The 24,194-nt window shown below is 42.9% G+C and overlaps 1 long non-coding RNA gene and 1 pseudogene across 1 annotated transcript in view; both read right to left on the bottom strand.

The window, feature by feature from the left end:
* LOC140458755 (uncharacterized) overlaps positions 1-9,100 on the bottom strand; it is a 31,038-nt gene extending 21,938 nt beyond the window's left edge. Inside the window, exons 1-3 of the long non-coding RNA XR_011953637.1 lie at positions 9,032-9,100; positions 4,252-4,334; positions 2,395-2,494 (exon numbers count right to left, since the gene is read on the bottom strand). This is a non-coding gene — a long non-coding RNA (uncharacterized lncRNA). The remainder of the gene's footprint in view (positions 1-2,394; positions 2,495-4,251; positions 4,335-9,031) is intronic.
* A 7,121-nt stretch (positions 9,101-16,221) lies between these two features.
* Positions 16,222-21,062, bottom strand: LOC140458696 (cyclic AMP-responsive element-binding protein 1 pseudogene; annotated as a pseudogene).
* Between the last annotated feature and the right edge of the window lie 3,132 nt (positions 21,063-24,194).

Raw genomic sequence — 24,194 nt, 5'->3', positions numbered from 1 at the left:
CCTGTTAAGATTTGTTTTTCCAAAATGCAGCACGTCACATTTATCTGAATTAAACTCCATCTGCCACTTCTCACCCATCTGAACAACATCCTGTTGTAATCTGAGGTAACCCTCTTCACCGTCAACTATACCTCCAATTTTGGTATCATCTGCAAACTTACTAACTATACCTCCTATGTTCATATCTAAATCATATATATGTAAACGACGAAAAGTAGTGGACCCAGAACCGATCCTTGCGGCACTCTACTGGTCACATGCCTCCAATCTGAAAAACATCCCTCTACCACCACCCTGACTTCTACATTTGAGCCAATACTGTATCCAAACGGCTAGTTCTCCCTGTATTCCATGAGATCTAACCTTGCTAACCAATCTTCCATGGGGAACCTTGTCGAGCGCCTTACTGAATTGCATTGATCATGTCCACCTCTCTGCCCTCATCAATCCTCTTTGATACATCTTCAAATAACTCAATCAATTTTGAGAGACATGATTCCCACGCACAGTCATGCTGACTATCACTAATCAGTCCTTGCTTTTCAGAATACATGCGCATCTTGTTCCTCAGGATTCCCTCCAACAACTTGCCCAGCATCAATGTCAGGCTCACCGGTGGATCGTCCCCTGGGTTGTCCTTACCACCTTTCTTAAATAGCGGCACCACGTTAACCAACCTCTAGTCTTTCAGCATCTCACCTGTGATAATCGAGGATACAAATCTCTCAGCAAGAGGCCCAGCAATCACATTTCCAGCTTCCCAGAGTTCTCAGGATCACCTGATCAGGTGCTGGGGATTAACCAAGTTTATGGGTTACAAGACACCCAGCACGTCCTCCTCTGTAAGATGTCGACATCTATTTCCCCACTTTCTATATTGCCCATGTCCTACTCCACAGTAAACACTGATGCAAAACATTCAGTTAGTATCGCTCCCATTTCCTGCGGCTCCATGCGTAGGCTACCTTACTGATCTTTGAGGAGCCCTATTCTCTCTCGAGTTACCCTTTTGTTCATAATGTATTTATAAACACCCTTGGGATTATTCATAACCCTATTTGCCAAAGCTATCTCATGTCCCCTTTTTGCCCTCCTGATTTCCCTCTGAAGTATACTCCTACTGTCTTTAATGCTCAGGGTTTTTTTTTGGATTTTTGGATTGAAATAAATGCAAAATATTACATATTGATAAAACAAACACTAATTAAAAACAGGGCCTCGAGTAGTGATATGGAACAAAGAGGCCGAGGGGTTCGGGTCTTTCAAGTCTGTGTCACATGCAGACAGGGTGGTTAAGAAGGTGCTTAGCACACTTGCCTTCATTGCTCAGACCTTTAAGTACAAGAGTTGGGACGTTATTTTGGATGTTGGGTAAGCCTTTTCTGGAATTCTGTGTCCAGTTCTGGTCGTGCTGATATCGGGAGGACATTACGTAGTTGAATCGGATTCAGAAGATATTTACCAGGATGTTGATGGGAATGGATAGTTTGAATGATAAGCAGAGGCGGGGTGGCTGCGACTTCTTTCACTGGCGCGCAGGAGGCTTAGCAGTGACCTTATTAGACGTTTCTCAAATCGTGGAGGGTTGGTATCAGTAATGTGAACAGGCGTCCTTACCAGGAAGGGACACGATTCAAGACTGGGTACATACATTTTAAGGTGACAGCAGAACAGCTTTAAAAAGGCGTTCGGAATTTTTTTTAAATTTTTCTTCACATAATGGTTTGTGTGAGGAATGAACTATCAGAGGAAGTGGTAGTTGTGAATCAAATTACAATTTTAGGGTGACACAGTGGCTCAGTGATTAACACTGCTGCCAGGGCCCCAGGTTCGATTCCAGCTTTGGTCAACTGTCTCTGTGGGCCTTGCACATTCTCCCAGTGTCTGCATGGGTTTCTTCCAGGTCCTCCAGTTTCCTCCCTAATGAGAGAGCAGCCCGATGGTCTGGCAGGACAATGCTGCCTTTACCTTTTACACAGTGATGCCACTGTGTCTCTGGGATGGGAAGAGGGAATGCCGAAGGTGGTGGATGGGACACTACTCAGGCACAATGCTTTGTCCTTGAGGATGTTCACTTTCGTTAATAGTGTTGGGTGCTGCACTGATGCAGGCAAGTGGAGAATGTTCAAACACAATCCTGATGTGTGCCTTTTCGACAACAAAGAGACATTGGGGAATCAGGGGTTTGGGGAAACTGAGATTGTTCTCCTTGTAGCAAAGGCAATTAAGAGGAGCTGTGAAAGAGTGGTTTAGAAAAGTTACATGTTGTAATAATAAACCTTATACCCATCAGCTCATTATACAAGGATTACAGGACACACATTAAAGGTTTGGGAAGATTCAAAGGAGAACTTTTATGCATCAAATGGGATTCAGATGGAATACAATACTCACACACAATGTAAATATCCAGGTCCTGATGAATTGACTAATTCAATCAGAGTTAGGTGTTACAATCACTGAGATTACCATCTGAATGTCCACCTGTAGTATCCTGTAATACAAGTTTATAAAATCCATCACTGTCAGTTCAGGTTAGAAACTCACACCATCCCTTCCTCCTGGCCCAGGATGACTGGACACATTACCCCTTGTGGAGGTCAGCAGTCAGTTCAGGTGGAAATCTATGTGGGTTTCTAGGAGTTTCCACCTTGGAATTTCATGTGATTGAACAGGGCAGATCTTTGACACATGGGACTGAATATTACAAGAGTCAGTGAGATGTGTAGAGCAGGATTTGCTTCATTTTTACCCTTCCGTGTTGCTGCTGTGGTTCATCAATAAGACATGGGGGGTGAAAGTCTCATGCAGCTCGATGGGCAAGTTGCCTCCATGCTGACCAATGGGCAGCAAACTCCTCCCATAGAGTATCTCAAAGAACAGAGCAACTCTGCATGCTTCACACTGCCCAGTGCTCCCAGTAAATGTTTAGAAGAATGGGGGAGGGGGGGGGGGCGGCTCCTGGAAACGGCATAACTGTAAAGTTCTAAGAGGATTGTGAAGAGGGAGAGATGCACAGGAGAAGGGGGCAACAAGTTGTCAGATGAAGTATAATTTGGGAAAAAGTGATTTCGGTCATTTTGGAGGGGAGAATAGGAGAACAGAGTGCTATTTACATGGTGAAAACTGTAGAAAACTGCACCACAAGGGATCGGGAGGGGGGGGGGGTAATTGTGCAGAAAATATTGAAAGCTAGCAGATTCTGTGTCAGTCATGAAATCAAGGGTTCATTTCAGATTCATCAAGTTTAAGGTAACACTGACACGGGTATGGGGTTTCAGTCGCAATGGAGGTGGGGTGAGGTGGAGACAACCAATATTTTAGAGATTGGAATTCTTGGTGTTTGTGATTGCGTAGATGTCTGATCAGAAGGTCACCTTGGGGTGACAGATATGACAGCAATGTTGTGAAGAGTGCAGTTCTGCCTCAGACTGCACCCAGTGAGAGGGAGTGGCTGAGCAGTAAGGGAAAGGAATTTGTAATAGCAACTGAAAATAATGGGTTTAACATAACATTGTTTCATTGGAGGAAATTGCAGCTAATCGAGTAGTGAGAATGTGATAAGCAGTTTGGTAACTGAGTAACAGTGGAGCAAAGGAGAGGGATGGTGGGGAGGGAGAACAGGACATCGTCAGTGTACATGTGAAATCTCACACTGTGCTTTTGGACGATGTCACCTCCTGGTAGTGCGTAGGTGATAAACAGGAGGGATCAAGGATAGATCCTTGAGGGACACCAAATACAAGGAATTCAGAAGGGAAAGGGAGAGAGGAGATGGAGCAGGATTTACAAACGACGGCGAGATCAAATGTTAGTTTTTTTGCAGAATGGATGAGAAGGACATAACCAGAAAAGACAGACAGACATAACAAGGAACAATACCTGTGAATTGGGGAGGGGGAGTGATGAGGAGGAAACAGAGTTGGAATGTCTGTCATTTAGCGAGACGAGTAAAAGATCAAGATGAGCTCTGATAAGGCTTGAGAAGAGACTGGAGAAAGATGTAAGTTTGGGACAAAAATCAGGAACACCACGTGAGGCAGTTTGTCTCGGTGGGCTAGTGGGAGGGAGGGAAGCAGCAGAAGCAACTATCGGATTGTCTCAGTCTTAGTGACAGAGAAACTCAATGTGCTCCTTGCTCTTCTTGTTGGACGGAAGGATGAAGGAGACAGGGTGATGGACACAGGATGATGGACAGTTTTACAAAGAAACAAAACCAGGGTTAGTGATATTTAAAATGAGTGAACAAACCTAATGTATTTAACTTTTATCCAGAATATTAAAATGTACAAATGAAGTCCTTGTTCGAATCCCAGCTCGGCAGATGGTGGAATCTGAATTCAAGAAAAAAATAACTGGAATTAGGAATCTCCTGATCTCCATGGAACTATTGTCAATGGCGAAAAAATTCCTGCCAACCTGACAGTCGCCCAACAAGCTACTCACTGTATTAATCACTGCAAAGTCTCAACAAAGGAATGAAACTGGATGGACCACTTGGCATTTAACAAGGCATTAGGAAATACAACCACAGAATCAGCCCTCTCGACTCTGCAACATCCTGCTCACTAACATCTGTTTTTTTTTGTGCCAAAACTTGGCAAGTTGTCTCACAGACTAGTCAAGGAACAGCCTGGCATAGTCATACTCACAGAGTAACCCCTTACAGATAATGGCCAGACACCACAATAACCATCCTTAGATATCAAGAGTGTGATGATGGAAAAGCACAACAAGTCAGGCAGCATCTGAGGAGAAGGAAAATCGACGTTTCGAGCCTAAGCCCTTCATCAGCCTGACCTGCTGTGCTTTTCCAGCACCACACTCTTGACTCTGATCTCCAGCATCTGCAGTCTTCACTTTCTCCTGAAATCTCTGGATATGTCCTGTCCCACCAACAGGACAGACCAGGCAGAGGTGATGGCACAGTGGTGTACACACAGGAACCATTTGCCTTGGGAGTACTCAGCATTGACTTTGGACACCAGGAAGTCTCATGGCTCCTGCTGAGTACCACGTACCGTGCTCCCACGGCTGATGAATCAGTGCTCCGCCATGTTGAACAACACTTGGAGGAAGCACTGAGGCAATAAAATGGTGACAAGCCTACTCTGAGTACAGGATTTCAATGTCTTCTACCAAGAGTAGCTCAGCAGCAGGATGACTGACTGAGCTGGTCGGGTCCTCAAGGACATAGCTGCTCAACTGGATTTGCAGCAGGTGGTAACGGAACCAGCAAGAGGGAAAAACATACTAGATCTTATCATTAAGAATCTGCCAGCTGCAAATGCATCTGTCCATGACAGTATCGGTAAGAACGACCATCCCACAGTCTTGTTGGAGACAAAGCCTCACCTGAAAGTTGAGAAAAACCTCCATTGTGCTGAGTGGTACTATCACTGTGCTAAATGGGACAGATGTAGGAACTCAAACTGGATCTCTCTGAGGTACTGTGGGATAACATTACAGCAGCAGAACTGTACTCCAGCACAATCTGTAATCTCATGGGTTTGTACATCCCGCACTCACCCATCACAATGGACAGGAAAGGACGGCATGCCATGAGCAGCACCAGGCATACCTAAAAATGAAGTGCCAAACTGGTGAAGCTACCAAGCAGGACTACCTGCATATCATAAAACCAATAGACATAGGAGTGGAAGTAAGGCCATTCGGCCCATCGAGTCCACTCCGCCATTCATTCATGGCTGCTGGGCACTTCAACTCCACTAACCTGCATTCTCCCCGTAGCCCTTAATTCCCCGAGACAACAAGAATCTATCAATCTCTGCCTTGAAGACATTTAGCGTCCTGGCCTCCACTGCACTCCGTGGCAATGAATTCTACAGGCCCACCACTCTCTGGCTGAAGAAATGTCTCCGCATTTCTGTTCTGAATTTACCCCCTCTAATTCTAAGGCTGTGTCCACGGGTCCTAGTCTCCTCACCTAACGGAAACAATTTCCTAGCATCCACCCTTTTCAAGCCATGTATTATCTTGTACGTCTCTATTAAGTCTCCCCTTAATCTTCTAAACTCCAATGAATACAATCCCAAGATCCTCAGCCATTCCTCATATGTTAGACCTACCATTCCAGGGTTCATCCTTGTGAATCTCCGCTGGACACGTTCCAGTGCCAGTATGTCCTTCCTGAGGTGTGGGGACCAAAACTGGACACAGTACTCCAAATGGGGCCTAACCAGAGCTTTATAAAGTCTCAGTAGCACAATGGTGTTTTTATATTCCAACCCTCTTGAGATAAGTGACAACATTGCATTCGTTTTCTTAATCACAGACTCAACCTGCATGTTGACCTTTAGAGAATCCTCGACTAGCACTCCCAGATCCCTTTGCACTTTGGCTTTCTGATTTTCTCACCGTTTAGAAAGTAGTCTGTGCTTTTATTCTTTTTGCCAAAGTGCAAGACCTCGCATTTGTTCACGTTGAATTCCATCAGCCATTTCCTGGACCACTCTCCCAAACTGTCTAGATCCTTCTGCAGCCTCCCCACTTCCTCAGTACTACCTGCCTGTCCACCTATCTTCGTATCATCGGCAAACTGCGCTAGAATGCCCCCAGTCCCTTCATCCAGATTATTAATATATAATGTGAACAGCTGTGGCCCCAACACTGAACCCTGCGGGACACCGCTTGTCACCAGCTGCCATTCTGAAAAAGAACCTTTTATCCCAACTCTCTGCCTTCTGTCAGACAGCCAATCCTCAATCCATCCCAGTAGCCCACCTCGAACACCATGGGCCCTCACCTTGCTCAGCAGCCTCCCATGTGGCACCTTATCAAAGGCCATTTGGAAGTCTAGATACATCACATCGACTGGGTTTCCCTGGTCTAACCTGCTTGTCACCTCTTCAAAGAATACCAACAGGTTTGTCAGGCATGACCTCCCCTTAGTAAATGCATATCAAACAGCATCAGCAGCAAGCAACAGAGCTAAGTAATCCCAACAATCAATGGATCAGATCAGAGCTCTGCAGTTCTGCCACATCCAGTTGTGAATGGTCATGGACAATTAAACAACTCGTTGCAGGAAGCACTACAGATATCCCCATCCTTACTAATGGAGGGGTCTCACACATCCATGCAAAAGATAAGATGACAGCATTTGCAGAAATTTTCAGCCAGATGCAAAGTGAGATGATCCATTTCAGCCTTCTCCAGTGGTTCCTAACGTCACAGGTGTGAACTTTAAGCCAGTTCAATTTAGTTCGAATAATACCCAGAAATGGTTAAGTAGTGTAAAGGCTATGGGCCCTGCTAACATTCTGGCAATAATACTGATAGCTTGTGCTCCAGAACTAACCACCCACCAAGCCACGTACCGCTCTAGCACTGGCATCGACCGACAATGTGGAACATTGCCCAGGGATCTTCAACACAAAAACACAGAGCAATCCAACCCAGGAAATTTCCCTCTGTCAGTCCACACTCGATCAGCAGTAACGTGATGGAAGATGTCATCAACAGGGCTATCAAGCAGCAGCTGCTCAGCAACAGGCAGCTGAGCGACACTCATTTTAGGCTCCACCAGGGCCACTCAGCTCCTGATTGTGTTACCGCCCTGATTCACAACCTGACAACCAGCTGAATCCCAGGGGTGAAGTGAGGGTGACAGCCCAGTCCCACTCCAAGATCACTAATTCTAGCTGATTCTACCCTCATCTCAGCTCATATACTGAAACTCTCATACATCGTGTGTTATCTCCAGACTTAATTATCCAAACATACTCCGAGCCAGCCTCCCAAATTCAACCTCCCTGTCATCTCAAGAAAAAAATAAAAGCTCTATCGCCCACGTGCTCACTTCTCCCCAAACATGTTCATCCATCAAAAGGCTCATATTCATAAGCGACAACAATTTAAAATTCTCATTCTTGATTTGATTCCTGGCTGTGATCATCCCTAGCTCCCTGCACCACACATCGTTTGAGACCTCAACAACCCATTTTCTTTGAGACTCCCAACGATTTGTTAATTCATTACTTCAACTGTGTGGCTGATTCTACAGTTGCTAAAGCAACATGGTCTGGAATTTGCAGACAAAACCTCACAGGTCTGCTTTCCACCTTGAAGACATCCCACAAAACCTGCTTTTTGGCAATGCTTTTGATCACCTGACCTAATATCTCCATCTCTGGACTTATATCTAAAACTCTCAATAGTATTTTTGTGAATTTATAAGCATGATAATAAAACTACAAACCGTTCTTGATTTGGACATTATCTTCAAATAATCAATGTTGCTGTAATGAACACTCTGTAATGTCTCTTACCCAACCACATTGTGGGATCACCTTCACCACACAAACTGCAGCTGTACAAGAAAGTCAAACATCACCCTCTCCACAGACAACAGGGCTTTAGCATTAATCACTGGTTTCTGTGGAAGGAGAAACACAGTTGATGTTTCAGGGAGTACAAAATAGAATACAGGGAATGAAAATGGTGCAGAATTTGATCGTCAGAAATGGAAAGAAAATACACTCGCTTATTGGAAAAAAAGAATTCTTGACTGTCAAAAATATTCAAGAAAAAAGTAATCTGATAATAGAGCAGTACATGGTCAGGGGCTGTGCCGCAGTGAAAAACTCATTAACAAAGGGTCTGTAAAAGTAATAATACAGTAGTAAACAGACCGAAAATACACCTACGGTTCGAGACTGAGGAAGCTATATATTGACAAAGTGGTCATGAGGGAGGCCAGAGGTGAATCAGAGCAGTATTGGCTGCTATGATCCCAATGACGCTATACTCGAGAAAGGCTGCACATGCGCCTGACTGCACCTTGCCCCCTACAAAGATGGCGGCTCCGCACGTGTCCAGTGAATCTTTGTCCCGAATAAAGATGGCGGCGCACACTCAGGCCTGCAGCCGCTGAGGCAACTCTCTATTTACTGCAAACACGGTACTGGGGCGTTCAAGTTTGTGTTTTCCGACGTGCACAATTTGCATAACGTCTCCGCTATTAGCAACACAGTTTTTCTCCCGTTTCCCTGTTTATTTCTTTCCTTACCGTAACCTTTCTCTCCATAACTTCCCGAGCATTCATTATGGCGAATCTGCTCCGCGCGCGAGGGTGATCACATGGTTTAGTTTAGCTCCGCCCTTCATTCCCTTTGATTGGTTGGAGGACCAACCGCCCCTTGGTCCTCCAGTCCCGCCCGCCGTCCTTTCATTGGTCCAGTGTAGATATCAATCCCCGAGGGCCCTTTGTTGGATAGAGCATGCGCAGTGTGTCCTACTTTTGCTGATGTGTTGGGTAAAGTGATAGGGGGGTTTACTGAGGGTAAGAATTCCCTTTGTGTGAGCGCTGCAGTAGATTTCCTTTATTCATGGAGGGAATTGCCTTCCTACTCATGACTGTATAGCTGTGATTGATGAGTCAATACCATCTGAATCAGTACATAAACACCCCATTTTCACAACATCTGAGATCTTTAGCACATTGTATCGCACACTTCTGTGGAGACAAGAAAAACATGAAACGGAGCCTCAAGGAATCGGAGCAGGCGTAGGCAATTTACCTCTTTCAGCTTGTTGCCCCATTCTATCAGATCATGGCTAGGCCAACCCAGGCATCAACACCTCTTTTATGCTTGATCCGCATAGCCCTCAACTTCTCAATATTTCAAAAATCTATCTGCCCTCTTTTAAAATAATTTGAGATAGAATCATAGATTCCCTACTGTGTGGAAACAGGCCCTTCAGCTCAACAAGCCAGAACAACCCTCCGAAGAGTAAGCCAACCATTCCCCTCCCGCATTTACCTTTCACAAAAGTTCGGGCGAGAAAATTCTAGCCATTCAATGAGAGAAAAAAACACTTACTTTTTCTAAAATCAATGATCCCTTCTGTAAAGTCCCCTGGTTTGAGACTTTACTGGTGCTAGAAGATCTAGTCAACATCCACCCTGTCAAACTCTTCAGAATCTTGTTTCCATAAGATCACACCTGCTTATTTATTCTTGGCAGGTCAACCCTTTCGTCGTCGAAGTAGCTAAGTGAATCTTTTTTGAATAGTCTCCGATGTTGGTTTATCCTTTATTAAATATGGGAGCTAACATTGTATACAGCACTGCAAGTGAGGACTCAGCAACAACCAGTGTGGTTAACCAATCCTCATTCCATTCTAATACATTACCCTGATACCATGAGCTGCGAAATTGTGCAATTAACTTTTATGTAACACCTTATCATTTGCATTTTAAAAATCCAAATACAGAACATCATTGGATTGCCCTTTATCAGCCCTGCTTGTTATCTCCTCAATGAATTGTCATAAGTTTGTCAAATATAGTTTCTCTTTCACAAAACCCAGTCTACCATGTTTATTGATAAGCTTTTCTAATTGTCCTGCAATTTCTTAATTTAATATTCAACTCTGTAGATTCTTTCAGTAGATTTGCTAAGCATGATTCCCCTCTCTTAAATCCATGTGGACTCTGTCCAATCCTGTCACAGTTCAGTAAGAAACTTGACTGTACTCCAATATAGTTAGTAAATGTATCTGTATTTATTTTTAAAAATTGATTACTTATAAATGCTGGACCCATGCAATATCAATGAATTAGTGACTCTGAATTTGGGTTATAATGTTTTTTTTTGTTAATTCCTCTTCATATTGTGTTATGCAGACAGCACCAAATGATCACTCTTAATTGTGAGTAACTTTGAAAATAATATATTTTAAAAATGACATCCCAAAATTCTGCCTCATTACTGTACAAGGAGGATTTTGCATTCAATAGTTTGCAGATAAAATTGAACACATTTTTGCTGCAATTTGGCCAGACTGCAGGTTACACTAAAGTGGCAACTCTGTTGTCAAATTCTTACTTGACACTGCCCAAGGCGATACTGATGGGACTTCACTTTGCCATTCTTGTTCACCAGCTTTATTTCCAAGTTTAATCGTAAAATCATTCTAGAGCTTGTAATTTTCGACAACTTCTCTTTTAGGTACATATGTAAATATCATGTTGAAATGTTGCACTGAATGGTACCAAATCTGAAATTAGTCTCTAATCTGATAGGAACATGGTCTGACCCGTCTACATATGTATTGGCATAAGTCTATGCCAGTTATTTTTCTGAAGCCTGTGATGCCTGATGAAGGGCTTATGCTCCTGCTTCTCGGATGCTGCTTGACTTGCTGTGCTTTTCTAGCATGACACTTTTTGACTCTGATGTCCAGCTTCTTTGTTCGTCACTTTCTCCTTTGAGTAGATTAAACCAAGAATAATTTTTGTTGATCAAAGTGCGATAGGAACGAATTCATGAAATTCAGATATCTCACATTTACCTTAACTCTGTGAAGGCTAAGACATTACTAAAAATTGTCAGTAATTGAAACCATGCTGACAAACTTGTGCAGTATCAGTGCCTCACCTTTAGAGTGTTCCCAGATATCGCGCAGCTGCAGTATTTTGTTTTGCACTCAGCTGTATGTTGTCCTCACTTGTTTCTTTGTGAAAGATTACAAAATTAACTTGGATGAACGAACTTATAATTTCTTTAACCAATGTTGGGAGAAAAGAAAATGTCAGTATTTCAAGTGCTGATAAAGTAAAACAAACTGATAATCAATAGAAAGGGTTTAAGATGGATATGGAACAAATGCTGGCAAATGGGACTAGATTAATTTTGGATATCTGGTCAGCATGGGCAGGTTGGACTGAAGGGTTTGATTTCGTGTTGTACAACTGCGACTTCATTCTCTCAATTATTCAAGAAGTTGAATACTTCGAGGAAGAAAAGGAGAATTTATGCAGAGAATGCACTTGAAATGATGATTGAGGTATATCACATTGTTTCATGACCTTTTCCTCTGGGTTCTTCAATGAACAAACTTGTTTTGTTATCTGAATAACTATGTATCATGTGATTTGTTTCGCACCAAATATTTCATTAGGATCTAGTGAACTATTAAGAAGTGTTCATGTTTAAAATTTAGACAGCATGATTGTTAAGCAAGAACAGGTTTTACTCCCACTGAATCATTGCTCTATAAAAGGTAACAAGCTTTTTATCTGTTCTGGGCACTGAATATATGGAAGTCAATTCTGAAGGAAAGAATCCTCGTTGGTACTGTTCTCACATATGTGGAGTAATTGCTTCTGGTCGCTCTTCAGGCTATAGAGGCTAGGAAAGAAACGAGTTGGCCAAAGTTAGCAACATCATTTGGATGGACTGTGCTCATTGGGGAAACTTGCAGGATCTGTAGAAGAAACATGTGTTTCAGAGTGTGAGCAATAAACCTGAACATTGTTATTTTTTCACAGAGCTTGGGACCAGACTGAAACAACAATGAAGCTCGTATAGTTTTTTTTAAATTTCCGAGCTTTCCAATTTATTGTTGGTAAATGCAGGTGACTTTATCAAAACACATTTCACACGTCCCAGCTAGGAATTTGGTCCCAATTCTGTCAGTCCATCCATTCCTATGGAGAAGAGGTATTTTAAATGTGAGCACTCCATTTAACTATTTGAATTGAATACTTCAGTGGTTACATCCTCTTAGATTCTTAATTTCAAATTACTCAAATGTTATTTTTTGTCCCTCCTGAATTTGCCAAGCACTGAGCAGTTCTGGAATATTCCAAATATTTACAATAGATGCATTCACACTGTTGAAGGCAACCTGGCAGATTTGAATACCATTCAGGTAGTCAACAACAATACATAAGTAACTTTATGGATTGCTTACTGTACGCCAACAACGCAAGCCAAGTATTAGTGAAACCACAGATTGATTCCCATGGATTCCCAAATCTAAACAGTGCATTCGAGATATGCTCACTATCACCATCTGGGAGCAGTCTCCCAAAGTGCTCCCAGAATTTAGAAAGCACATACACTGCCCTCCAAAGCTAAATATGCTGTCACAGGCTTCACTCTTATTGTATACAATGACATTTATTGTCCAGTTCTTTAACGTGACAAATGATTTTACAAACAATTTACAAAATACTTTAAATCCTGAAGAAATGTGATGTCAGCCCTTTGTAGAAGTGAATGGAAAGTGTGATGTTTGCTTGACCTTTGGCTCTATGTATCAGACTGAACAGAACCTTTAACAAGATGTGGGATGTTTCCCACACACTTTATTTTAAAAAGCAAAGATTATGCTCTGAGATTTAAATGTTCAGTTTTAATAAAAGGTCTTCCAAAAACTGAGAGTTTGACTTCAGCTCCTTTAAAGAGACATGTTCTCTGCCTTCAATTTTGTGACATGTGATCATTCTTTGGTAAAGGTGGCTGTGTGCAATACTGCAGGATGTTGTACTGAAGTGCCTCATTGGGTGGAGGAGCTTTATTACTGGTGTAACTTGGCTAATTTTTAGGTGGAATGTCACAGAGTTAAATCTTGTTTTTTAAACTGAGGCGTGCTTGTGTAACGCAAGTGTGGACACTACCCTCATGTTTACAATGAACCTTTCACTTTTGCAGATTAGTATTTTCCGATCTGTTTTGTAAATAAAGTTCACTATAGAAAGCACAATGTTGGAGAACTGCAGGTCCAGCAGCAGCTCTGAGGGGAAAAAAAACATTGTAAGTTCAAAGTCTCATGACCTTTTGTCCGTTCAGACAAAGAGTCAGTGAACTTGAAATGTAACATGTTTTTCTCTTCACCGATGCCCTCAGAACTGCTGCGTTTCTCCAGCACTTGGTTTCTGGGGTTCAGATCTCCAGCATCTGCAGTGTATTGTTTTGTTATAGATCCTATGATTTGACTTGGGGAGTGGGAGGCAGCAATTGTGATCAATGAGAATAAAACTCCCCAACTATGGAAAAAAACAGTTCTTTATACTTTGCAAAACACGACTGTAAATAAGGAATGCAGTTAAGCTAAATGCAAGAAGGCATACCACCTGCCTTGTCTCAAACTTGCTACTCTGTCAGAATTATGTTTGCTCACTTCCTTTGAGATCACAGTTTTGAGTCACAGTTCCAGTTCCTGCGCCGGGCCTAGTTACCACATTGCAGTGGGGTGTGGAGCTTTGTGTCAGCCTGAAGTTTGTATTACGAGCATCATTGCAGGTTGAAGTTGACGGTTTTGACTAATATTGCGTCATCAAACTTGGAGGAAATCCTTCTGAATGTATTGATTAACTGGACTGAGCCTGTTTACATGCAGTCCTGTTAGTAGTACTGTCATATTCTCAGTTAATAATCACACAACACCAGGTTATAGTCCAACAGGTTTAATTGGAAGCACACTAGCTTTCGGAGCACCGCTCCTTCATCAGGTGATTGTGGAGAGCACAATTCTAAGGCACAGAATTTATAGCAAAAATTTATAGTGTGATGTAACTGAAATTCTCCATTGAAAAATACCTTGATTGTCTGTTGAGTCTTTCATCTGTTCGAATACCATGATCGTTTCACTTCTTTCATGTGTAAATCACAAAACCGTTTTTTAAGAGTTGCATTCCTGACAGTGGCCCACCAAACCACTCACTGTATTAATCACTGCACAGTCTAACAAAGGAATGAAACTGAATGGACCACATTACATCTACCAATGCACTGGAAAATACAACAACACAATCAGCCTCTTAACCCTGCAACTTCGGCCTCACTGTGGGCCAACAACAGCAACAGAACTGTACTCCAGCCCAATCTGAAATCTCATGGCCTAGTATATCCCCATTCAACCATTAACATGAAGTCAGGGGATCAACCCTAGTTCAATGGAGAGTTCCACAGGGCATGCCAGGAGCAATACCAGGCATACCTAAAAATGTGGTGCAAACCTGGTGAAGCTACCCAACCTGCATGCCAAACAGTGCAAGCAATACCAAATAGAACTATGTGATCCAACAACCAATTGTTCAGATCTGAGCTCTGCAGTTCTGCCACACCTAGTCAGGAATGGTGATGGACAATTAAACAACTCCCTGCAGGAAGCATCACAAATATCCCCACCCTTACTGATGGAGGAGTCTCACACATCCATGCAACAGACAAGACAACTGCATTTGCAGCAATCTTCAGCCAGCAATGCCAAGTGGATGAGCCTTCATTGGTCGCTGACATCACAGACGTGAATCAACTTGGTTGAAAACTTATTTCAAATCAGATCAAGAAATGGAGAAGCAGTATAAAGGCCCTGCCAGCATTGTGGCAATAATACTGATGGCTGTGCTCCAGAAATTGCTGCCCACCAAGACAAGTCCAGCACTGGCACCTACTGACATTGTGGAACATTTCCCAGGGATGTTCAACACAAAAACGCAGGACAGAGCCAACCCAGCCAATTTCCCTCCATCAGTCGACACTCGCTTAGCAGTGAAGTGATGGAAGGTGTCATCAACAGTGCTGTCACGCAGCTGCTCAGCAATAACCTTCTGTGACACCCAGTTTGGGTTCTGCCAGGGCCACTCAGATCCTGGTCTTGTCACAGACTTGTTTCACAAACTGACAAACAGCTGAATTCCAGAGGTGAGGCGAGGGTGATAACCCAGTCCCACTCCAAGACCACTGTTTCGACTTCAGTGATATCACCTGACCTCACCACAGTCTCAGCTCATTTACTGAAACACTGATTCATTCATTTTGTTAACTCTAGATTTCATTACCTAAACCCACTCCTGGCCAGCATCCCACAATCACCCTCCCTATAATCTCCAGAATATTGAAAACACTACCGCCCAAGTGCTCACTTGTACCAGAACTTGCTGATCCATCAAAATGCTCCCATTTATAAGCAACAACAATCTACTTTCACACCCTTGGTTTAATTCCTGGCTGTAATCATTCCTATCTTCCTGCACCACACACCCTTTCATATCTCAATAACTCATTTTAGTTCAGACTCCCAATGACGTGTTTATTTTTGAGTTCAGCTGTGTGACTGTTTCTATAGATTCCAAGGCAACATGGTCTCGAATTCCCACCCTAACCCTCTAAGATCTGCTTTCTTCCTTTAAGTCGTTCCTGAAAAAATGTTTATTTCGCAAAAGTTTTGGTCACCGGACATAATATTCTCCATCTGTGGCCTTATGTCAAAAATTCAATATTTTTGTGAAATTAAAACGTGTTGATTTGTACAGATATCTTTAACTCTGCACTATCTCTGAGTGAATAAACTGTAATGTCTCCTACCCAACCACGTTGTGGGAGCACCTTCACCAGACCAACTGCAGCAGTACAAGGAAGTCAAACATCACCTTCTCAACAGGAAACAGAGCTTTGGCCTTGATCACTGGTATCTGTGGAAGGAGAAATACACATCATGTTTCAGAGAGTGCAATATGATTTACAGGGAATGAAAATGGTGCAGAATTTGACTGTCAGAAATGGAAGGAAAATCCACTCATTTATTGGAAATAAGAACTCTTGACTGTCAAAGATATTGTGGAAAAAAATAACCTGATAATGGAGCATATGGTCAGGAGCCAGGCAGCAGTGGACAATTCATTTACAAAGAGTCTGTGATCGTAATAGTAAAATATTACACCGAGCAAAAATACACACGAGAGACTGAGGAAGCTAGATAACAAACAAATGGACATCAAGGAGCCCGGAGATTAATCAGAGCAATGTTCACTTTTATGATCCCACAGTCAGAGGTGTCTAGCACAGAAACAGACTCTTCAATCCAACCCATCCATGCCAACAGATATTCTAACCGAATATATTCTCATTTGCCAGCACTTGGCCAACATTATGTAAACCTTTCCTATTCAAATGCCTTTGAAATGTGACAATTTTACTTGTCCTTTAGGCTCCTTTTGAATTCCCCCCTCACCTCACCCTAAAACTATATCCTCTAGTTCTGGGCTCCACCAACCCTTGTCTATTTATGCTATCCATGTCCCTCACGACTTTATAAACCTCTATAACATCACACATCAGCCTATGACACTCCAGGGAAAATGACCCCAGCCTATTATGCCTCTCCCTGCAGCTCAAATCCTCCAACCCTGGTAACATCCTTGAAAATCAATTCTCAAAACTTTCAAGTTTCGGTGCCTCCTTCTGAAAGGAGGGAGACCCGAAATGCACAAAATATTCCAAAAGTGACCTAACCAATGTCCTGTCCATCTCCTCTACTCAATGCTCTGACCAAAAAAGGGAAACATACCAAATGCCTTCTTCACTGTCCTATCTACCTGCGACTCTACTTTCAAGGAACTATGAACCTGCATTCCAAAGTCTCTTTTTTCAGCAAGATTCTCCAAGATCTTACAACTTAGTGTGTGAGTCCTGCTCTGATTTGCTTTTCTAAAATGCAACACCTCACATTTATCTAAATTAAACCCTATCTGCCACTCCCCAGCCCATTGATCCATCCGATCAATATCCCATTGTACCCTGAGACAACCTTTATCACTGTCCACAATACCAATAATTTTGGTGTCACCTGCAAACTTACTAACTGTACCACCTCTATTCACATTCAAATCATTTAAATGAATGACAAAACAAATCCAGAAAAAAAATCCATTTCTCTGGGTGTGAATATGCTCTATGTAAATCCTGCCCTATGACTGTCTACCAGAGAAGGCTGCACATGCGTCCCGCAGAACTTTGCCCCCTACAAAGCTGGCGGCTGCACGTGCCCAGTGAATTGTTGCCCCGAATAAAGATGGTGGCGCTTACTCGTGTCAATCGCGAGATGAGGCATTTTCCCGTGTACTACAAAAACGGGACTGTAAGTTTCAAATTTGTAGTTTCCGATGTGCACCAAATGTCTGTAAACCCTCTCGTCCCATACCAACACCATTTCCCACCCGCTTTCTGCTGTTTATTTCTATCTTTACCAACAGCTCTCTGTCCACACATCCCGAACCGACCGCGAGGATGATCACGTGGTATAGTCTACTCCCGCCCCTCATTCATCCTGATTGATCGGAGGACCAACTGCCCCGCCAGGTCCTCCAGCTCTGTCCTTGCCTTTCCATTGGTCCGCCTCTGACATCAATCACCCGGGACCCATTGTTGGCTGGAGCATACGGATTGCGTCGTGGCTTTTGTTGCTGTTCATGAGTTACAAGAGTTAAAAATGACACAACAGCATCTCAAAACCACCTGATGAAGAAGCAGCAAACCCAGTGCTTCCAAATAATCCTGTTGACCAATAATCATCTGTTCTGTGAATTTTACTTTTGTCCATCCCAATCCAACACTAACACCTCCAAGTCACGAATGTGGGAGGGATGTATAACAGAAGAACTAGGAACAGTAGAAGGCCGCCCTGCCCTTCGAGCCTGCTCTGCCATTCAATAAGATCATGGCTGATCATTTCATGGACACAGAACCATTTCCCAACGTTCTCACCGTGTCCATTAATTAATTACGTTTTTAAAAATCTAACCCAGCTTTAAAAACATTTACTGAACTAGCATCAACTACTTCCCGGGGCAATGAATTCCATCGAGGTCAAGAAGTTCCTGCTCAATTCAGTCTTAAATTTGCTGCCTCTAATCTTGCGGTGATGCTCTCTTGTCCGTGCTTCACCTGCCAGTGGAAACATCTCTCTATTTCTATTTTATCCATTCCATTCATTATTTTATATCTTTCCATTCTTCTGAATTCCAATGAATATAATCCCAATCTACTCAGTCTCTCTTAAGCCAAACCCCACAACTCCGGGATCAACCTAGTTAACCTCCTCTGCACCCCCTCTCGTGCCAGTACATCCTTTCTCAAGTCAGAAGACAACAACTACATGCAGTACTCCAGGGGTGGCCTCACCAGCACCCAAATACAGCTGGAACATAACCTCTGCCTTTAAACACATTCCTTTCAGCAACGAAGGACAAAATTCCATTTGCTTTCTGAACTGATTGTTGTACCTGGTGACCAACCTTCATGCAGAAGGATGCTCAGCTCACTCTGCAGAGCAAATGATGCAACTTTTTAACATTCAAGTTATTTTATTTTTAAATGTTACTACAACCAAAGAGTATAAACGTTATACTTACAAACATTCTATTTAATTTGACAGACCATTACCCACTCACTCAATGTATCTATGTTGCTCTGCAAAGTTTCACAGTCCACCGCTCACTTTGTCCTGCTAATCATCTTAGTGTCACATGCAAACATTGACACCCTACATGTAGTTCCAACTCCAAATCATCTGTATCAGTTGTAAATAATTGCAGTCCCAACACTGATCCCTGAGGCACACGACTTGTCAATGATTGTCAGCAAGAATAATACTCATTTGTCCCCAACAGTTTGCTTCCTATTAGTTTACCAATCTTCTATCCATGCTAATACTCTACCGCTAACGCCATGCACCCTTATATTGTGCAACAGCCTCTTGCACAGCACCTTGTTGATGGTCTTTTGGAAATCCAGGTACACCACATCCACTGGGTCCCCGTTGTCCACCTTGCTTGAAATGTCTTCATAGAATTCCAAAAGATTCGTCAAGCATGACCTGCCCTTCATGAACCCATACTGCATCTGTACAAGGGACAATTTCTATTGAGATTCCCTGTTATTTCTTCCTTGATAATAGACCCAAGCATCTTTCCCACTACAGAGAATAAACTAACTGGTATATAATTCCCCACTTTTTGTCCACCTCCTTTTTAAAACAGTGGTGTCACTTTTGCTGTTTTCCAATCTGCTGGGACTGCCACAGAGTCCAGTGAATTTTAGAAAATTACTGCCAGTGCATTTGCTATTTTTCCTGGCATCTCTTTTAGAACCCTGGGAGGCATTCCATCAGGGTCAGAAGACTTTTCTATCATTAGCTCAATTACCTCCAAAAAGTCTAAAACTAGCTGTTCCGTAATAATGATAGTTTCCAAATCCTCACCTACCTTTGTCTCTTTGCTAGTTACTGGAAAGATATTAGTATCCTCCACTATGATATCCCATAACTAAATGCTTCTTCTCATTTTCCAAAGGACCAACATTTACTTTAGCCATCCTTTTCTCATCATATATATTTATATAAACTTTTGCTCTCTGTCTTTATAGTCTGTGCTAGTTTATTTTTCTCATGTTCTATATTACTTTTCTTTGTAGTTTTTTTGTGGCTTTCAGTTGACCTTTAACGTTTTCCCAGTTCTAGTTTCACGCTGTTTTTGGCCACTTTGTACACCTTCTCTTTCAATTTGATTTTCCAGAATAGCAACCCGATTCTCCAAGCATTTCACATCCTCTTTCTTCTTGCGACGGCACTCTCGAGCTGCTTCCCTGTTTTTCATGAGGCAGATTTCACATTTATGAGTGGTTTCTTCAGCATTCTGGGACTGGCTTTGCAGGACTGGTGAAGATGCCATAACCATTCCCTGGCCAGCAGTGGAGTTAGGAGTTGTACAGATCTGATAGGTTTGGACATCTTCAGCAGCACCTCGTACAAGCACTTGGCTGCCTGGCACAGAAGGGCTTATGCCCAAAACGGATTCTCCTGTTCCTTGGATGCTGCCTGATTCCTGAAGAAGGGCTTATGCCCGAAACGTCGATTCTCCTGTTTTATGGATGCTACCTGACCTGTTGCGCTTTTCCAGCAACACATTTTCAACAAAGATTTGCTGTCCATCAGGGCTCTGTGCATACTGTACAATGGCTGCTCCAACCTTGGCTGTAGCTGCGTTGGTCATTGTTAGTGTCTGGAGTCCTTGCACTCCATCTGTACCATTGTTGGCCAGCTGAATTGCTCCCCCGCTGTGTGATAGCAATGTATTGTCTGCTGATAGTCTGATGGATGGGTGTCTGTATCGTCATTGTAGTAAAAGTTGAGGCAGACTCTTCTTCTGATTTTTCCTCATCAATTTCTTGGCATACCGGGGTATCAGAAGAAAGTTCATTCAGGATTTTCCTGAATGAAGGCAGTCTCGATAGAATTTCTCTGTGTTTCTGAGAGTCAGTCATGCTATCCACAGATTCCTGGGAGTCCTCACATTCAGATATAGTAGAGATCTGAACAGTCTGAACTTGAGGGGACTGTATGACTGAGGACTGAGCTGCTTCGATAACTCCTTGCACTTGAACAGTCTGCCCATTCAGCAAATGCACTGAAGTTACTGCTGGACATGTCGTTGAATGGATCCCAGGCATGGTTACCTGCATGGTCATGTTATATATTAATTATTCGGATGAAGGGACTGGGGGCATTCCAGCGAAGTTTGCCAATGATACGAAGTTAGGTGGACAGGCAGGTAGTACTAAGGAAGTGGGGAGGCTGCAGAATGATCTAGACAGTTTGGGAGAGTGGTCCAGGAAATGGCTGATGAAATTCAATGTGAGCAAATGCGAGGTCTTGCACTTTGGAAAAAAGAATACAAGCATGGACTATCTCGTAAACGGTGAGAAAATTCATAAAGCCAAAGTACAAAGGGATCTGGCAGTGCTAGTCGAGGATTCTCTAAAGGTAAACATGCAGGTTGAGTCCATGATTAAGAAAGCGAATGCAATGTTTTCATTTATCTCAAGAGGGTTCGAATATAAAAGCAGCGATGCGCTACTGAGACTTTACAAAGCTCTGGTTAGGCGCCATTTGGCGTACTGTGTCCAGTTTTGGTCCCCATACCTCAGGAAGGACATACTGGCACTGGAGCATGTCCAGCGGAGATTCACATGGATGATCCCTGGAATGGGAGGTCTAACATACGAGGAACGGCTGAGGATCCTGGGATTATATTCATTGGAGTTTAGAAGGTTAAGGGGCGATCTAATAGAACCTTTCAAGATAATACATGTTTTGGACAGGGTGGATGCTAGGAAATTGTTTCCGTTAGGTGAGGAGATTAGGACCGGTGGGCACAGCCTTAGAATTAGAGGGGGTAAATTCAGAACAGAAATGCGGAGACATTTCTTCAGCCAGAGAGTTGTGGGCCTGTGGAATTCATTGACACGGAGTGCAGTGGATGCTGGGACGCTAAATGTCTTCAAGGCAGAGATTGATATATTCTTGATGTCACAAGGAATTAAGGGCTACGGGGAGAATGCGGGTGAGTGGAGTTGAAATGCCCATCAGCCATGATTAAATGGCGGAGTGGACTTGATGGGCCAAATGGCCTTACTTCCACTCCTATGTCTTATGTTCTTAGGGTCTAATTTGATCACTTTCCTTAGATACCCATTGCCGAGTATACCTTTTCATACAGTCCTTCCTTTTCACTGGGATATATCTTTGCTGAGCACTTTGTAAAATGTCTTTGAAAATCTTCCACTGCTCATCAACTTCCCACCATAAATTTTTTGTTTATAGTCTACTTTATCCAGATTCTCTCTCATTCAATTGTAGTTCCAGGTGTTCAAGCACAGGACCCAGTTATTAGATTTTACTTTGATTTAAAAGTGCAGCCGGCATTCAATGTGAATATTCAGCTGAAGACAATTTCCCTTCCTTTCAACAATGTCCAACTTCCACTATTTCAAAATGAACAGTCATTGAAAAAGGAAGGAACAAGCAGATGATAATTCTATGTTCTGTACATAAACGTGCGATGAATTTTAAGTAAGTTTTATATATGTAAAAATGAAACTCTTATTGTGGTTCAAAATACAATAAACGTTAGCTTGAAGTGAAATATAACCAAATCAATTCAACTGTGTTTTCTCAGTTAAAATACAGTTCAATATTCAAAGTAATCGAGTGATTGTACACTGCATTATCTTTACATTAATTCAGTACTGAGGTGTAATTCCACATTTATACCCATTATAGTAACGCAAGCTTGTGTCAGGACTCAGAGGCGGTGGGGGAGGTTCTTTGCTTCAATACTCACGAGTGAGTGGGATGTTGTTCTTTGTGAGGACAGTGTGAAACTGGCTGATATGGTCGAACAGGTCGATGTTAACTCTGAGAATGTGCTGAAAATATTGAAAAGTCATGGGGATAGATAAGTCCCCTGGGCCAGAAAGGATATAGATTAGATTAGATTACTTACAGTGTGGAAACAGGCCCTTCGGCCCAACAAGTCCACACCGCCCCGCCGAAGCGCAACCCACCCATACCCCTACATCTACCCCTTACCTAACGCTACGGACAATTTAGCATGGCCAATTCACCTGGCCTGCACATCTTTGGACTGTGGGAGGAAACCGGAGCACCCGGAGGAAACCCACGCAGACACGGGGAGAATGTGCAAACTCCACACAGTCAGTCGCCTGAGGCGGGAATTGAACCCGGGTCTCTGGTGCTGTGAGGCAGCAGTGCTAACCACTGTGCCACTGTGCCGCCCATTATAGGCACAGTGGCATATAATATAGGTTGTTATGAGAAGGGAGGTGAGCGATTACTGTGTTTTGGCGATGATCTTTGCAACCTCACTGTCCACTGGAGTCATACCAGATGATTGGAGGGTGGCAAATTATCCTTATTCAAGAAAGGCAATTGAGATAATCCTGGGAATCATCGATGAGTCAGTCTTACATCAGTTGTGGGCAAATTATTGGAGAGGATTCTGAGAGACAGGATTGATGATTATTTGGAAAAGTATAGATTGATTAGAGATGGTCAGCATGGCTTTGTGAGTGGCAGGTTATGCCTCACAAGCCTCATTGAATTATTTGAGGATGTGACAAGCACATTGGTGAGGACAAAGTAGTGGATGTGGTGTATATGGATTTTAGCAAGGTGTTTGATAAGGTTCCCCATGGTGGGCTCATTTAGAAAGTAATGAGGCATGGGATACAGGAAAACCTGCCTGGTTAGATAATAAATTTGCTGGCCCATAAAAGACAGGGTGAGATTATAGACATAGTTTTCAGCTTGGAGCACGGTGACCAATGGTGTTCTGAAGGGATTAGTTCTGGGACTTCTGCTCTTTTGTGATTTTTACAAATGACTTGGATGATGAAGTGGAAGGGTGAGTTAGGAGGTTTGCCAATGACACGAGGGTTGGTGGAGTTGTGGATAGTGTGGAGGACTTTTGTAGGTTGCTGGAGGACATTGACAGGATGCAGAACTGAGCTGCGAAGCGGCAGATGGAGTTCAACCTGGGAAAATCTGAAGTTATTCATTTTTGAAATTCAAATTTGAATGCATATTTTGAGATTAAATGCAGGATTCTTGACAATGTTGAGGAACAGTGGGATCGTGGGGATCACGTCCATAGATCCCTTATAACCGACATCCGGTGGCACAGTGGTTAGCGCCAGAGACCCGGGTTCATTTCCTGCCTCAGGCGACTGACTGTGTGGAGTTTGCACGTTCTCCCCGTGTCTGCGTGGGTTTCCTCCGGGTGCTCCGGTTTCCTCCCA

Source organism: Chiloscyllium punctatum, chromosome 34 (assembly GCF_047496795.1).
Source record: "Chiloscyllium punctatum isolate Juve2018m chromosome 34, sChiPun1.3, whole genome shotgun sequence".
Taxonomy (NCBI): domain Eukaryota; kingdom Metazoa; phylum Chordata; class Chondrichthyes; order Orectolobiformes; family Hemiscylliidae; genus Chiloscyllium; species Chiloscyllium punctatum.
The sequence above is the reverse complement of the archived record's forward strand: the minus strand, read 5'-3'. Positions and strand labels throughout refer to the sequence as shown.